The sequence below is a fragment of the Drosophila subobscura genome, chromosome U, assembly GCF_008121235.1.
Source record: "Drosophila subobscura isolate 14011-0131.10 chromosome U, UCBerk_Dsub_1.0, whole genome shotgun sequence".
In the NCBI taxonomy this organism is placed as follows: domain Eukaryota; kingdom Metazoa; phylum Arthropoda; class Insecta; order Diptera; family Drosophilidae; genus Drosophila; species Drosophila subobscura.
This window is the reverse complement of record NC_048534.1, coordinates 78,749-97,169: the sequence shown is the minus strand read 5'-3', so window position 1 is coordinate 97,169 and position 18,421 is coordinate 78,749. Positions and strand designations below refer to the sequence as shown.

At 41.6% G+C, this 18,421-nt stretch overlaps 1 protein-coding gene and 1 long non-coding RNA gene across 2 annotated transcripts in view; both read left to right on the top strand.

The window, feature by feature from the left end:
• The window catches only part of LOC117900340 (cytohesin-1), a 42,542-nt gene that overhangs the window by 7,579 nt on the left and 16,542 nt on the right, over positions 1-18,421 (top strand). The gene's annotated exons all lie outside the window — the stretch shown is intronic.
• On the top strand, positions 717-16,806 carry LOC117900341. The gene is made up of 4 exons (XR_004649278.1): positions 717-730; positions 3,882-3,891; positions 14,462-14,466; positions 16,707-16,806. It is a non-coding gene; the product is annotated as an uncharacterized LOC117900341 (long non-coding RNA).

Here is an 18,421-nt window from a genome sequence, read left to right as displayed (position 1 = left end):
GCATTTCAATTTCAAATCGTCGCCGTATCGTATCCACAATAATTTTTGACTTTCGACGCGAACGGTTAGGAATTATTGAAAAAAAAAACAGAAAAGAAACCATAAATTAAAGATAAAATTAAATTAATTACAGAAACAAAAATCGTGAGAACTGAATATGCTGAACGTGGAGGTTGTACGCGAGAGCACTCTGACAAATAAAATAAACAAAAATTGTATTTAGTTTTGCGTTTTCTGTCTCGCTCTTTCCGCGTGCAAAAAAAATTATACAGCTGCACAGTGCGTTGTATTTTTAGTGATAGAAAAACCTCGCAAAAAGGAAAATTGATAATATTTATAAATAAATTGGTTTCGTTGCTGTCTGTTCGGGCTTGTGTGTGGAAGTGAATACGCTTTGTTTAATATCACGCTCGCGAAATATCATTGAAAGAGTTGGAAAACGGCCGAAGAATTCCATTGATAAGGTGTTCGGGCTTATCAGCCGCCAGTCGATAGTGCAAAATAATAATTAAAAGAAAAGAGAGAGAAAGGAAACCCTTCATTAGAAGCTGTTAGTGTTCAGTGTATAAAGTGAGGACAAAGTGCAATAAAATTAATAGGAAATATCAGCAGCAAAGCAGCTTTTCGCAGTTAAATCATCGGAATATTCCATGTAAATATAATATATATGCTGATTGTACAATTCCTCGCTCTATATAAATTGTTTGCAGGCAATTTACAAGTACAAAAAGTCGGAATGAGCGTCATTTACCCCTTTAGATAATCAAGATAATAAATTAAAAATTGATATGCTGTCCACCTACCGACATTCAGAATTGTGTTAAATACTTAACATGTTGCAATCGTCGTTTCGTGACGTCAGTGGCAGTTACCTTTATCATTTATTGTCAGAGTTTGCTTAAATTATCAGTATACAATATTTACTTGTGTTTGTAGTTGTTCCTCCGTCGAATTCTTATATTTGTGATGACGCTAGCCGGTTTTTCTTCTCCCTCCACTTCTCTATCTATCTGACGCTGTGGCATTTTTTATTTGCTTAAACTCTCATACATATGAGTAATAAACATTCATGGGCATACTTTTGTTGTAGATTTCTGTTGCCAGTTGGTTAGAAAACATTTTGTATTGTTGTTTTTTTTTTTAGAAAATTGTTTTGTGTGGTAGGTCACACCGCGTTATTTGGACTCTTCATTTGATTTGTATACGTAGCGCCATAATTGAAGGCATTAATTGGGATTTAAATATCATAATTATGTGCAAAGGTTCATTGAGATTTATGGATAATTCATTGAATATGTAAACATGTAGGGGGATATGTTTCATTATTAAGAAACCACTCGTAAATCAAAATGACAAATCCAGAGATTTTCCCTTGTTTTATTCAATTTCCTTTAACTTTTTCTCCCCACTTGTCTCTCTGTCCACCTAATAACCGTTTCACTATACAGAAACAATAAACTCTTTTGTTGTATAAATAAACCCAAACAGTACATACATTTTATGACCACAGCATTTCATTTGCCAAAAGTGAAAAATGATGAAAAAATACAAAACAAATCACATTCTATGGCCGAAACGAAAAGAAAGGGTCAGACACAGCCCAATGAGCATTTCCCCATCGCCGGCAGAAGAAGAGATGCGTAACCTTTAGACCGCATGTGGCACAAACAGACCCCAAACAGAAACCCCAGACCCAAGAGTCTGTCGCAGACACTAAACAGTTTGTTGGGGGAGGCGGCCTGCCCAGCAACGACATTTGCAGTAGTAGTCCCCTACAACTTTGTTCTAAAATAAGTTTGAAGCGACCTTACCTTATCTTACAGAAATGCGGTGAGGGGAAAAAGGATAGCAAGAAGTATACGGACCGGGAGAGACGTTGGCACGCCATTGCAGTGGTAGTTTTGACAACTGTGCTCCTGTTTCTGCTTTCAATTCAGTTTCACTTCCTTTTCCGCTCGATTTTTCGGGAAAAATATCGAGAAAACCAATTGGGCTGTTGCTGCGGGTGCCACGACTGGCAGCATTTTATCAGGCGAACAATACACAACAGCCACATTACCCACAATTGCTTTACAAAGCAATTGAAAAATGGGTGTGCAGTAACTTACTTAACTTGCCACCACCCACGATTCCAAACCATCCAACAACACATCGTTCCACTCTGTTCTGTTCTGTTCCATTTAAATTCGCTGTGACCCCCCTTCTCAGTATTCCACCTGCTGCGCTCTTTATTCGCGAGTTCGTATACCCTTTTGACAGATGAGCTTCAATGATTTTATGCAGATGTTTGCAAGGAGTTCCAAGTGTATCCCTTTAATTTACTTGAATAAATTTGAAAAAAAAACATCAGTAAAGTACGGTTTGCTTATGTCATTCATTGCCATTTCTATCTCAAGTGTTATTTTCTTTTTTGTTGCTAATTCGGAAGGAACTGAAAATCTTTGAAGGAAACAAAAAGCAATCTGTTATTCGAATTGTTTTTTTTATCATATGTACCATATGGCACAAGCCATGGTGCTGAGCGTTAAGTTCTCATCTGGCTGCTGCAACCGAACCGAACAAACGTCAGCGGTTCAAATGCTAGTAATGATAATTGCTAATAATTATAACTGAAATAAGATTGCCAATTACCCAGAGAGGAAATTTAATAATTGTCTGCCAAAAAGACAGATCTTAAATAAAAGTTAAAAGACGGCTCAAAAAAAAAAAAATAAAAAAAAATGTACCCCAAATAGAATCCAAATTTGACGATCAATCGATCAGCAAGAGTATTCCCATCTTGGGTTTTAGAGCTGCACCTTTCTTTCGCTTTATCTGCATATTTGAGGCGCGTCTGCCAGTGAAACATGCCAAGCAGATACCGAAACTACAAGTCAGAAGAGAGCGGGACGACACGAGGCCGTGTGCCTATGCAGGAATGGGCCAGAGAGTGTTACCAACAATTTTTTATGAGAAAGTACTTGGTCCCTTCCTCCTGGGACTGCTGATCTTCCTCCGGCTCTGGCGTACATCCGTAGTGTTAGCACTCGGCATTGGGTATACCCACACTCCACTGTACAGCTCGAAGTAGACCCCACTGTTGGCCCCAAATGTCTCCGCTGAGAATGTGAATGTTTGTGCATTGTGCATTGACTGCGGTGCGCAGTATTTTTGAATTTCCCAACTAGCCGCCAAATAAAAGAGCAAATGACAAAAAAATCAATACTTTTGCTGCCACTTGGGTTGACACTGGAATTATGCGTTTGCTCTTTTTTCTTTTCTGTTCCTCTTTATTTGTGGGATGGAAATCTCTGGCGATCCAGCTTTTGTGTCTTTGGAGGAGTACTCCAAATGTTATTTGATTAAAAGTACAGAGTTCTGGATGGGAGTTGCTTTCCCATCAAAGGAAGAGGATTGCTTCGTATAGTACTTCTACGTTCAACTATAAGATTGTTCTGTGTGTTTTGTGAGCTCTCGAGAGAGTTGCTGCTGCATTTAGTGAAAGTTTTCCAAAGATAATCTGTTTTATCTGCGGAAATCTAACAAATATGTCTTGCAAAAAATCGAACATTTTAGATACAATTTATTCAAATTTAAGAATGAAATACAATCCCGAATCCCGTTTCTTTGTTATTTGTTCTAATGTCAAATGAAGATTAGTCTCTATAAATCCCTAAGAAAAATCCACAATGACTGGAGATTAACTCTAGGTAAAGCCCAAGACGACTCTTGTAATGACTATAATCAAATGATACAAGATATTGTATTGGGGTTTAGTGCAGACCCGAGACCAGAGAGCAGAAAAAGAAGAGGACCAGTCAGCCTGTCAGCAATTGTGGTTAATCAGGGGATAATAACCTCTACGGAAAGCAGCAGGGGTGAGGGTCAGCAGGGAGGTGGAGAAAAGGGAGAGTGTAGAGTGGAGAAGAGAAGCCACTAAAACAACATCAAAGTGCTAGCCGGACCTCAACCGCGACGGACGACACCCATACTCAAGTTGAATGAATTAAGCGCAAGTGAAAGAGAATGATGAGATGATGATGTTGAAAAAAGAAGCAACATGAAACATGCAGCAACAGGAGAAGAGTTCAGTAGAGTGCAATGCATGATTGGAATTTTGCAGTAAATACCCTTTAAAGGAGAATTTAAAATGAAGTAACTTTGATACAAGAATGTAGGAAAATGGATAGAAAATGAACAAATTTGGGGGAAATTTCACATGGAAGAGTATTCCCTACTTCGATCTCCTGGATTCCTCCTCTGCTTCCTTTCTGTTGTATTTGGTGTTTTTATACCCGGTACGCGAACAGTAAATAGGGTATATTGTATTTGTGCACAAAGTGAATGTATGTAACGCACAGAAGGAAACGTTTCCGACCCCATAAAGTATATATATTCTTGATCAGCATCAATAGCCGAGTCGATTGAGCCATGTCTGTCTGTCCGTCTGTCCGTCTTGTTTGTCGGCTAGTTCTCAGAGACTATATGAGCTAGAGCCACCAAATTTTGGCACCAGACTGCTGTATGCTCACACTGAAACCAGTGTATTTCAAATATGAGCCCCGCCCCCTTCCGCCCCCGCAAAAGGGAGAAAACCTCCCAAATCTACGATTTTGAAGATAACAGAAAACTAAATGGAGCCACAATGGAGAAATTAATTTTCAGTGGCCAAACCCACCCCGTCCCGCAGCTTATAGCAGCACGCTCTGCTTCGCGCAGTTTATGGCCTCTGCCCCTCACGTCTCTGCCGCTGCCTCTGCCGCTGCCTCTGCCGCGACTCTGCCCTGACTCTACAAAGTGTGTTTCTAGGGGAGGGTGGCGAGCTAAAGGAGCGTGTTGGCGTGAGTAGTGTTGTTGATGTAGATGACAGATGAAAAAAAATAAATGTAAAATTTGACAAATAACCGCTAAGTTGCAGATGTAGTACTGAGTGCCGGGTATAAAAGTTGTGACGCGTAAGAAGCGTCTCACACGTCCCTTCTCGTTACTTTTGTGTCAACGTTGCAGCCATGCCCAGCGGATGCATTCATTTAAGTCATGGATGGCTTTGTTGGCGCGGGGGTCAACCAATGACTGGCTGCTGGCTGCCGTGCAAGAATTTCCCCTATCTTCTGTGTTGGTCAGTTTTTCATAGTTGATTATCACTTTGGCTGTGATGCACTACTGCATTCAATTTTCGTTTGTTTTGTGTCCAAGTTATGCGGAAATTAATGCGAAAATTGTGTTCATACTTGTTTTTGGGTGTGGTTTGGTGTGCACAGGCCCGGGCCATTTTTAGACACTGCAGACAGCAGGAGCAGGAGCAACACCAGAGACTGCCGCCTGCCACAAAAGAGCAAGAAAAATTCGCATTAATTGTCAACATGCGCAACGCGTGTGTCGGCCAACGAGTGCTGAGGGGGGACACACTCGGGGCGTTGCTTATGCGAAAATAATTGCATTTTACCATTAATATTTAATGCAAATGCAACGCCATAACCAGACCCAGCCGCAGTCGCAGACCTGGCCCAGAACCACCCTCTGCTTTTTGACGTACATTAGCCCGAAATTAGCGAAAACTGCTGCACTTCGGACACGTGTTCTCCATTCGAGTTAGTAGGCAACCAACCCAACTGACCGACCGACCACAACGAACAGTGTCAGGCAGTGGCCATAATCAGCGGCAGGCAGGTGCAAAACAGTTAACGGATATTGCCACCGATAAACGCGCGGTTTTAGCTAGACTGCACATTTTCTATTCGATTTTCGGCTACCGAAGTTACATACTTTTTAACGATTTTTTTTTGAGACTTTGAGACAGGTTTTGGGCTCTAAGTTTGCTTAAAATTTGATCTGAAATAAATAGAAAATCTTGAACTATTTCTTTACAGAGCGGGGACTAAAATTAAAAAACACTCACTCACTGCCAAAAAAAGGTTGCTGTTATTAGGGTTTCCTTAAAGTGGAAATTTGATTCTGTAAAAAATATATTCTACATATTCAACCACTCTCAAAAATATGACCCTCCATTTAACTGGCCGTAAAAAGTGCCAAGTGTCTTACAAAATTAGGCTAATTTTCGCCTCAACAACGCATGAAAATTAAACCTTCCTCAATCTGAATCTCAATTGTAGTTTAAACATTCGACGGCCGCTCGGTAGCCGCCTTAAAAATGTACGGACACTAGCAAAAACCATGAACGGGGCAAACAAGTGTTCCATAAAAACGTTCCATAGATGGGTTTTTACACGCGCCAGCATTATTTTTCGGGTATTGTATTCATTCAATGGAAATTCAATATTACACACAACTAATGTCTGTGAAAAAGTCATGAATGTATTTGTGTTTCTGAGACTCGCAATGACTCGCGTTTAGCTTATAGTTTAATTTTGTGCGGATCGTGAGTGTAAGTTGAATGCCTCTTTTCTATAACTTTTTGGGTAATGGCCAAAACAAACTTCCAACTCCTTGGGTCACTTTTAGAACTTGGGCGGTACTTCCTGTGCAGAGTACGAAACATGTAGGACTGTTGCTAAAACTAGCATCAAAACAACAAGCTATTTACATCGATGTGATGAGCGAATGAAAGGCGTTAATAATGTAGTGGATAGAGTGGCAGTGGCAGTGCCAGCGTCAGTTCAGACAGACACAGACACTGCGCATTTCGGAATCAATTAAAGCGATGCCATTGAGAGATCTCAATCAATGCACACACGGAACACCGAACCGCACCTCTCTAGGGTCTAGACAAAGTATTATGGCGTTATATTCTATCCTTCTAGCCAAACAGATGATTAACAAAATGCGAAAAATATCAGCAATAATTAGATTATGCGAAAAAACTCGTAATCAAGTGAGGGTCACGACAGGCTGTGAGCACACCTTTGCGTGTGTCCTTATGATTCATGAATCTCCCCTCAAGCGTAAGATTATTTATGCAATTATAAAGGGAAACACTCGTACACATAAATTTGCAGATATAATCTCTAAGACTAGTTGAATGGTCCTTTCATGCGAAAAACAATTACAGATACTAGTGAAAAACTTTGCTGAATAGTATGGACCACAGGTACGAGGAGAAGCTTTCCTATCTTTGATCATTTCATAAATCTACAAAATAGGAAAAACAACAAGTGTTGTGCTTAATTAATTAAATTGTCCCTGCACGTACCTTGCGTTGGCTTTTGATAAAAGAGCTTTTCCCATTTTAACGAGATATACATATATTTATACACGGTACTCGAAGAGTAAATAGGGTATATTGTATTTGTGCGAATAACGGTTGTTTGTAACGCACAGAAGGAAACGTTTCCGACCCCATAAAGTATATATATTCTTGATCAGCATCAATAGCCGAGTCTATGTCTGTCTGTCTGTCTGTCCGTCTGTCCGTCTGTCCGTCCTGATCAGCGCCTAGTACTCAGAGACTATAAGAGCTAGAGCCAGCTAATTTTGCATCCAGACTTCTGTATTCTCACACTGTTACAAGTGTATTTCAAAAATGAGCCACGCCCCCTTCCGCCTCCGCAAAAGGGCGAAAGCCTCCCAAATCTACATTTTGAAGATAGCAAAAAACTAAAAACGCCATTCCGTAGGGAATGACCATATCTATCAGATCACCAAATTGGGATACGATTGGATCATTATTATGGCCACAATGAAGAAATTAATTTGCAGTGGCTAAACCCACCCCGTCCCGCAGCTTATATTTGTTTTTTTTACACATTCTCTCATTCACACTCTGCTTCGCGCAGTTTGTGGCCTCTGCCTCTGACACGTCTCTGCCTCTGCCTCGGCCGCGTCTCTGCCCATACTCTGTAGTGTGTGGCTCTAGGGGAGGGTGGCGAGCTAAAGGAGCGTGTTGGCGTGAGCAGTGTTGTTGATGTAGATGACAGATGAAGAAAAAATGTAACATTTGACAAATAACCGCTAAAGTGCAGATGTAGTACTGAGTGCCGGGTATAAAAGTTGTGACGCGTAAGAAGCGTCTCACACGTCTTTTCTCGTTTTGTATATGTACACTCCAAATCAGTCAAATAGACTCAACAGTTTTCAAAAAGAAAAATTTTTCCAAAAATCGAGCAGCGAATGATAGTGGAGCAAATTTATTTTTCCATTAATCAAGATTCTTTTCCTTATTTAAAAAGTAATGAATTCGACTTCTAAGTGAAAAGGTTTTTTTTATACCCGGTAATCGAAGAGTAAATAGGGTATATTGTATTTGTGCACAAAGCGAATTTATGTAACGCACAGAAGGAAACGTTTCCGACCCCATAAAGTATATATATTCTTGATCAGAATCAATAGCCGAGTCTATGTCTGTCTGTTTGTCTGTCCGTCGGTCCGTCCGTCTTGTTGAGCGCCTGGATCTCAGAGACCATAAACCTAGAGCCACCAAATTTTGCAGCCATACTTCTGTATGCTCAAACTGGGGCGGCGCTCATTTTTGAAATACAAGTTTTTAGTTTTCTTTTATCTTCAAAATTGTAGGTTTTCGCTCTTTTTCGGGGGCGGGGCTCATTTTTGAAATACACTTTTGAAGATAAAAGAAAACTAAAAACGCCATTCCGTAGGGAATGACCATATCTATCAGATCACCAAATTGGGATTTGATTGCATCATTATGGAGTGCTACACTATTGAACATGAAAACCAACGGCCAAACGTTAAAGTTTCGAAAAATATCATGTAATTAATTGGGGGAAAACCCCATTTACGTGGTGGTGTGTAGAGTGGTAGTGAATGAGCCATGAAAGAAATGCAGGGAATAACCATCTAGGGGGTAAATGAAATCTTACACTATTAAAGGTATTTTAAAGGTATCCAGGCGCTCAACAAGACGGACGGACAGACGGACGGACGGACAGACGGACGGACAGATATGGCTCTATCGACTCGTCTATTGATGCTGATCAAGAATATATATACTTTATGGGGTCGGAAACATTTCCTTCTGTGTGTTACATACAACCGTTATTCCCCACAAATACAATATACCCTATTTACTTTTCGAGTACCGGGGATAAAAATAACAATAGATACAAGACAGCAAGTGCAATTATTTGGCTCTAAACTGCACAACCATATGGGATATGGGATATGGGATTGTGGCTGGGTCTAAGGGTCTGGGTGCCGTTTGATCCCCACCAACCACCCGCGCATTCAAACAGCTGCTGGCACGCGGCGCAAGCCGACAGGCGGTAAATGCTAATTATACCTCAAAAGCTATAGTAAAGGCAATTTTATTACATTTCAAAGCAACTTCCTTTCGCGTGCCACACACTGCCACAAGAGGACTACGAAGGAGGTGGGTTTTAAGGCTGCGTTTCGACTGGGCTGGGGAATATAAATATTTTGCATGCATAGACACATCTGGCGTTAGAGAGCTGCCTTTTCTTTTTCCCTCCCCCCTGCGAGGGTTTCGAGTCAAAATGCTCAAACGAAAAAAAGCTGAGACTGTGGAATAAATAAAAACTGAAACTAATGTACAGAGAGCCAACAAGACTTAAGCCCTTCGTTGGGAGATATTCGCTAACCTTTTTTGATGTCCAAGTTTAAGCCGTGCTTTTGTCATGTCGTCTTGGGCAGTCTTTGCGCTCCTTTCAGTCTTTCCCTCCTTCCAGTCTTGTTTTCTTGTACATACTTTCCCTCACCTTTACTTTGGCTACTGTCTGGTTTCTGTTGTTGTACTTAGGGCGTGTCTTTTGTCGTTTGTTCAGCCAAACTGGATACGAATGACTGACCTCCCTCTCGTCTTTCCTTTCGTTTCGCTGCGTTTCGTCTATGGATTTGGACAGACTCCTCGGTGTTGTTTCTATTGACTCCGACTCTGCGCCAATACACCCATTGTCGGCAATTAAGGCACATTTGAACAGTTGCTTCGCACTTCTGTGGCGACCTCCCCTTATGGGAGGTTATTTTAGCTTTTAGATAATATTTGTAGCTTAAAATAGTGGTTGGAGATTCTTCTACGGAGACGCATTGATGATTGTCTAAGAAGGAGAGAGCCACAAGACCGTAGAAGCTGAGCAAAGTTCCGATATACATATTATTTAAATTCGATTTTGTTCAAAGATTATATCTTGTAGGACCCAGGGTATCAACTTCTGCCCTATACCCCTTACGCCTGGTATTCCCTTTTTTTCTTATTTTTTTTTCTTTGCTATTCCTTCTTTTTGTATTTGTTTCCCTTCAGCACCCACCTCTTTTTGCCTCTTTTTATACCCGGTACTCGAAGAGTAAATATATTTGTGGTTGTAAGAAAAAAATGTAACACACAGATGGAAGCATTTAGACCCCATAAAGTATATATATTCTTGATCAGAATCAATAGCCGAGTCGATATAGTCATGTCTGCTTGTGCTTGTTTATTATTGTTATTCTTTCTCGCTTGCACACTTGCACACCTCATGCAGTGTGCGTCAATGGGGGAAAGCGTGTTTGATGTATATGTAGATGACAGTTGTATAAAAAATGGATAATGTAAAGCTCGGCAAAAAATAACAGTAGGGTACAAATATACTGAATGAGTACAGGCTATAAAAGTTGAGACGCGTACATAGCGTCTCACAAATGTATCTACTCGTTTGTATTTTTTGTTTGCCTAGCCAGAAACACAACGAGGAGGAACGTTGTGAGACGCGTCTTAAGCCGTGTCACAACTCTTATACCCGGTACTCAGTACTACATCTGCACCTTAGCGGTTATTTGTCAAATTTTACATCTTCTCTTCATCTGTCATCTACATCAACAACACTACTCACGCCAACACGCTCCTTTAGCTCGCCACCCTCCCCTAGAGACACACACTGCAGAGTCAGGGCAGAGGCAGCGGCAGAGTCGTGGCAGAGGATGAGGCAGAGACGTGTCAGGGGAAGAGGCCTCTGCCACTGCGCGAAGCAGAGTGTGAATGAGAGAATGTGTAAAAGCAACAAAAGCTGCTGGACAGGGTGGGTTTAGCCACTGCAACTTAATTTCTTCATTGTGGCCATAATAATGATCCAATCGGATCCCAATTGATCAGATAGATAGATCAGATAGATCATTCTTGATCAGCATCAATAGCCGAGTCGATTGAGCCATGTCTGTCTATCCGTCCGTCCGTCCGTCTGTCTTGTTGAGCGCCTGGATCTCAGAGACCATAAAAGCTAGAGCCACCAAATTTTGCATCCAGACTTCTGTATGCTCACACTGTTACAAGTGTATTTCAAAAACGAGCCCCGCCCCTTTCCGCCCCCGCAAAAGGGCGAAAACCTCCCAAATCTACAATTTTGAAGATAAAAGAAAACTAAAAACGCCATTCCGTAGGGAATGACCATATCTATCAGATCACCAAATCCAATTGGATCATTATTATAGCCACAATAAAGAAATTAATTTGCAGTGGCTAAACCCACCCCGTCCCGCAGCTTATATTTGTTTTTTACATATTTTCTCATTCACACTCTGTTTTGCGCAGTTTATGGCCTCTGCCCCTGACACGTCCGTGTCTCTGCCGCGACTCTGCCATGACTCTGCAGTGCGTGTCTCTAGGGGAGGGTGGCGAGCTAAAGGAGCTTGTTGGCGTGAGTGGTGTTGTTGATGTAGATGACAGATGAAGAAAAAATTTGACAAATAACCGCTGAAGTGCAGATAGAATACTGAGTGCCGGGTATAAAAGATGTGACTCGTAAGAAGCGTCTCACACGTCCCTTCTCGTTTGTATTAGCACACAGAGATTGACAAAATTGAATAAAGCAATTAAAGTTTTCGCGAATTGCAAAACTAGCATTAGAATTCATTGTGGGTTCAAGCGAGAGTCATTTGGGGGTCAACACCAGAGGGAAGGAGTATCGAATATTAATTAAAGAATATAATAATTAAACGATCACAAGAGATCACTGTGGGAATAGTTATATTGATGATTGATTATAATGTTCACGGTTAAATGGTTACCTAATGATTCCGCTATTGAATGGCGGAAGTTCTCCACGCAAGCTAAAAAATTCTATAACTTGTAGGTCCTTCACTTCACTTTATGTTTATTTTATTCCAGTGAAGATCCTTGCATTGATATACAAATATCTTTACATTTTGTTTTACATTTTACATAAAAACCCCTGCAATATATGTAGACAACTCTTTTGATCGCAAGAAACGACATTCACTGTTCGTTCGAGTCTCCTTCTCCCGCTTGCTGTAGTCCACTTACGCGGCTGCCCCCAATCATTCAAATCGATGACGAAACCGAGGCTAATATCTCCATCTTGGCAGTTGCACTTATCTGTGGTCTCTCTGGTCCTTGATTTATCGTTGGAAGGGAGTGTGTTATGTGTTGAGTGTGTGTCTGCGACAAATGTAGCTGCAATTTTCTTAATCTACTTTCTGATTTATGCAATACAAAAGTCAGAAGCCGAGGCACTGCCCTGCCACTGCTCCTGTGCGTCCCAGTCACTGCCCCTGCTGCTGCTCCTGCTGCGTATGTCATAAACATCTGGGTAAACAATAGTTGTGGTGGCATGGGATAGAATCCGCATGAGTCACCGAGGAACGAAGTTGCTTTGGGAGCCTGTCTCTTCTAGGCCTACAATCTAGACAATTTCATCTAAACTGCAATGCTCCACCAGGAGGAGGAGGAGGAGGAAGCAAATGCATATATTCAGATGCAAATGCGGCCACACTCGAAGACTCCAGTTTCAGACTTACTCCAGGGACAGAGACACAGAGAGAGAGGGAGATAGACAATGACGAGGCACTCAAGACCAAGGCGAGAATTGGGGAGTGACAGACAGAGAAAGCATCAGACACTCGACAGAAAGAAAAATGACAAATGTGCTTCATTCCATAACATTCGCATGCAACAAGTTGCTGCTGTGGCACAACTGCGCAGTTCTTTTATTTATTTATTTTAGTTGATTTTGTCATTTGCAGCTTTTCTTCCTCTTTGTTCTTTCTTCATTCGCTTTCTTCCCTGCTCCCTGTTGCATCCTGGTTATTCGCATGGGGAAATTATGCAAAAATGTGTCTTACAGATACTTGACACAACAATTTTTCAAGTCTCAGGCTGTAATTAGCTTTTGAAATAAAACTTGTTTCTCTGTTTTTTGTTTCCTCTCGTACTCTGACAGTCGACATTCTTCTCGATTCCATTGACCTCGTCTCGTCTCTTGATTATGCAGCAGCACCTCCAGCTCACTCCCTCGCTCCAAAACTGTCTCTTGGACTTTTCAATCAAATATATACTTTTTGTGGACTCTATGGCACACCCCGAACAGTTAGTTACATTTTAATTCGATTTTTGAACTCTTGGCACTTTGCGAATTCTACACAGTCGTAAATGTTGCGTCTCATTAAGAGTCGAGTCCGTGTGCATGAGTCATTAAATCCATTCATTTTTGATTCACGCGAGGCCTAATGTTTTTCGACGTTCGATACAATATGCAAAGTACACACGAGAGCACTCGCTATAGAGAGAGAGTCGAGACCCCCTTTGCGACTATTGTTGATGATGAGGTGGGAAAACTGTAAAACTGGAGCAGTCAAAAGAGGCTTTTAGCCAGCTCCCAACGACCAACCGACTGACGAGTGGATATGTGTGTCAAGGGTCTTTACGAGTATGATTTTGCTTCATCCCACAAAAGTACTCGATTTTTAAGTATCGCCTGTGTAAATGGTTTTTGCTTGCTTCCATTAAGTCTAAAGATGCTTTTGCGAAATGCATTGCTTTAGCGGGAAAGGAGTAGGCCAGAGTAGAAGTAGGAGCTAAAAGGATACTTTGGATCAAAGGCGAAAGCCAGCTACTCGTAGTCTTCAATTTGGAAGCTTTGTTCTGGTTTAGTCAGAGATGACATGGAATTCCAATTCCAATTCAAAATTGTAGGTTTGGGAGGTTTTCGCCCTTTTGCGGCCGTGGAAGGGGGCGGGGCTAATTTTTGAAATAAACTTGTAACAGTGTGAGCATACAGAAGTCTGGATTCAAAATTTGGTGGCTCTAGCTTTTATGGTCTCTGAGAACTAGACGCTCATCAGGACGGACCGACGGACGGACAGACAGACATGGCTAATCGACTCGGCTATTGATGCTGATCAAGAATATATATACTTTATGGGGTCGGAAACGGTTTCTTCTGTGCGTTACAAACATCCGTTATTCCCCACAAAGACAATATACCCTATTTACTCTTCGAGTACCGGGTATAAAAAGAGAGGAGCAAAACATTTTATTGGCTGTCTGCGAGAGAGAATCGAATGGGGATTTCGGCTGGGATGCCCAGGGTCCAACCCCTCTTTTTAAAGGGGGCAAGATCTCTCAGAGCGATCTCTGATCTGTCGGTGGAAAATGCATTTCAATGCTCGTGGGAAAAACAGAAACACAGAGAATGCAAATGAGTTTGAGGGCCACTTTGTGGCGATACAATATATTGCACGAGGTACATATGTATGTAGGGCTCGGCACGGCCCAGGCCAGGCCTGTAAAAGCAAAGCCTGTATTAGCAAAAAAAAGGAGAAAGGTAAACCGCAACAGAAAAGGTAATCAAAACAGCTCCTAAAGCTGTGTGACAATTAAGCGACTCTAAGCCTCTAAGCGAATTAATATGCATTTATTTATTCCTCCCACTTTACCTTTATGAAATGCTAACAATATTTATGTTCATAAATTAACGTCCAAAGTGAAATTTATTTTCCCTCTCTTGAGTCCCCAAATAAATCGAAAATGATGCTCTTGGAAGGCTTAAAGAATGCCTAAAGAACTTTTGTTTCGTGTCGGTGTCTACAGAATATTAATGTTAAACAAAATGTTAAACAACGAATGTCTGCGAGACATTGGCATTTAACTTCCACAGAAAATATTCCACTGAGAAATGAGATACAGTCTGCAGAGTGAACTGCGAGAGGAGAATATATAAATCATCGATAATGCTTGCCCTGAGATAAGATATGCACTCAAAAATGTTATTTAATGCTAGAATTCCCACAGGAAAAACCATCCACGAGTAACGTGGTCCTCACTCGACAGACAATTGTAATCATTGACACACTAAATTCGTTTTTTCCGCTCAATCCGTAACATATGTCAGCGTGGAAATGTGTATAAAAATAGTCAAAATTCTGTAAAGGGAAACCCGAGAAGAATGGAAAATGCTTCTGAATAACATGCTGTTAGAAATGTGTAGCCCTACCTGAGTTTTTTATTCCCGGTACTCGAAGAGTAAATAGGGTATACTGTATTTGTGCGAATAACGGTTGTATGTAACGCACAAAAGGAAACGTTTCCGACCCCATAAAGTATATATATTCTTGATCAGCATCAATAGCCGAGTCGATTGAGCCATGTCTGTCTGTCCGTCCGTCCGTCCGTCCGTCTTGTTTGTCGGCAAGTTCTCAGAGACTATAAGAGCTAGAGCCACCAAATTTTGCATCCAGACTGCTGTATGCTCACACTGAAACCAGTGTATTTCAAAAATGAGCCCCGCCGCCTTCCGCCCCCGCAAAAGGGCGAAAACCTCCCAATCCTAAAATTTTGAAGATAAAAGAAAACTAACGAGAAGGGACGTGTGAGACGCTTCTTACGCGCCACAACTTTTATACCCGGCACTCAGTACATCTGTACATTAGCGGTTATTTGTCAAATTTTAAATTTGTTGTTCATCTGTAATCTACATCTACAACACTTCTCACACCAACACGCTCCTTTAGCTCGCCCCCCTTCCCTAGACCCACACACTGCAGACTCACGGCAGAGGCAGAGCCAGCGGCCGGCGGCCAGTGTGCGGCCACTGCGCGAAGCAGTATGTGAATGAGAGAATGTGCAAAAAACAAATAAAAGCTGCGGGACGGGGTGGGTTTAGCCACGGCTATGGCAGAGGCGGAGGAACGGCAGGGGCAGACGCCACACACTGCGCGAAGGAGAGTGTGAATGAGAGAATATGCAAAAAAGAAATATTAGCTGCGGGACGGGGTGGCTTTGGCCACCCCGGAGGCGGAAGGGAGCGTGGCTCATCTTTGAAATACACTTGCAACAGTGTGAGCATACAGAAGTCTGGATGCAAAATTTGGTGGCTCTAGCTCTTATGGTCTCTGAGATCCAGGACGGACGGACGGACGGACGGACGGACGGACGGACGGACGGACGGACGGACGGACGGACAGGCAGCCATGGCTCAATCGACTCGGCTATTTATGCTGATCAAGAATATATATACTTTATGGGGTCGGAAACGTTTCCTTCTGTGCGTTACATACAACCGTTATTCCCCACAAATACAATATACCCTATTTACTCTTCGAGTACCGGGTATAAAACCCCATTCCGTAGGGAATGACCATATCTATCAGATCGCCAAATTGGAGCATTATTATGGCCACAATGAAGAAATTCATTTGCAGTGGCAAAACCCACCCCGTCCAGCAGCTTGTATTGCTTTTTTCACATTCTCCCATTCACACTCTGCTTCGTGTAGTGTGCGGCATCTGCCTCTGCCATGACTCTGCAGTGTGTGGCTCTAGGGAAGGGTGCCGAGCTAAAGGAGCGTGTTGGCGTGAGAAGAGTTGTAGATGAAGAAAAAATGTAAAATTTTACAAAAAACCGCTAAGATACAGATGTAGTACTGAGTACCGGGTATAGTAAGAAGTATAGTAGAAGAGACGCGTAAGAAGCGTCTCACACGTCCCTTCTCGTTTTGACTCGATGCATGGGATGCATAAACAAAGAATCAAATGCATTTTAGTTTTTAAACCCACAACAGAGATACAGATACAATGCGGGAAAGAGGGAGAGGTACGTTTGTGTCGACATCTAAACCTCTTCTCAAGGACCTCACGAATGCAGCATGTATACATATGTTGACTTTATTTTTGGGAAAAGGAACACTAAAGGTACTCGAAGAGTAAATAGGGTATATTGTATTTGTGCACAAAGTGGATGTATGTACCGCAGAGAAGGAAACGTTTCCAACCACATAAAGTATATTTATTCTTGATCAGCATCAATAGCCGAGTCAATAGCTAGAGCCACCTGTGGCTTTAGCTCTTATGGTTTTTGAGAACTAGCCGGCAAACAAGACGGACGGACGGACGAACGGACAGACAGACATGGCTCAATCGACTCGGCTATTGATGCTGATCAAGAATATATATACTTTATGGGGTCGGAAACGTATCCTTCTGTGCGTTACATACAACCGTTATTCGCACAAATACAATATACCCTATTTACTCTTCGAGTACCGGGTATAAAAAAACAATATGGGACAGGTACACTGACTGAGTACCGGGTATAAAAGTTGTGACGCGTAAGATGCGTCTCACACGTCCCTTCTCGTTTCTTGTTGTATTTTCTAACCATAAAATCTTCACTTTATAAACAAAAGTCCAGGAACGAGAACAAAAGTAATGCGCGTGCGAGTAGCTGAAACATATTTAGGAAGCAGTCAAAAAGCAGACAAAAGAGTCCCACAAAAATAAAAGAAAGGAAATGTGCTAACAGACAGACAAGATATAGATATGTATGTATATGTAGAATGAAATGTAGAGAGAGTGAAATGTGTAGATGTTTAAAAACAGAGAGAGAGAGAGAGAACCAGTGCAGATATATAGTTTGCTCGTTCAAATCACGTCGCTGTTCGCTCTGGCAACAGCAGCCGCAGCAGCATTCGCAGACAAGGCACGTCTTCCCCCCACTCATTTCTCCTTCACCCGAGCGGAGGAGAGTAGGGAAACGGATAGCAGTTCCCTTTTGTAGTGGCCTGGAGCGGGCAAGTGTGCTAGCAGACTACGATTATGCGGTCCTTGCCGTGTGGATGGCTCCCTCTCTGTCTGTCTCTTTCCTTGTTTGGCACTCTCTTTTTGTAATGTCACTTTCAAATACAGTAAAATAGAAAGTGTTTTTGGCTAACAAACGGAAAAAGCCAACGCATGTCTCTGCTTTTCCAAACAATTTAGGGATATAAATGCTTAAAGTCGGGGTTACTTAAATACACACATACATATGTATGTGTGAGGCTTAAAGTGTTGAATGATTGTATAAAAAAGAGGAATGAATGGACTAATGAATATTTCGTGAAATGTATGTTATTTTGAGCTCTAGATCTCTGATTTTGTATGCAACTTAGAGTGATTCACAGATTCATCAAGATTCCTAAGGATCCGATATATTTTAAAGCCAGACAAAATCTTGTTTAATACCGAAACAAGTTCTACTTTATTCTCAACAAATAAATCTTTTATAGAGACATATTTTATTAGTCAGAGAAGCTTAAAGTTATCCGACTCGTTTTAATCGCATTTTATTCCCCAAATCCCCAGTTGGCTGTTGACTCCATATGTACATGTACATTCGCTAGAATGCTGCAATGACTGGAGCTTTATCAGGGTCTTAGTTGTACTTGGAATAAAGAAAGAAAACATTCAACATTTAATCGTCTATGGACTTTGGTTTTCTGGTAATCAAAGGCCTCTCTCAAACGATGATGATTCTCCGAAAACA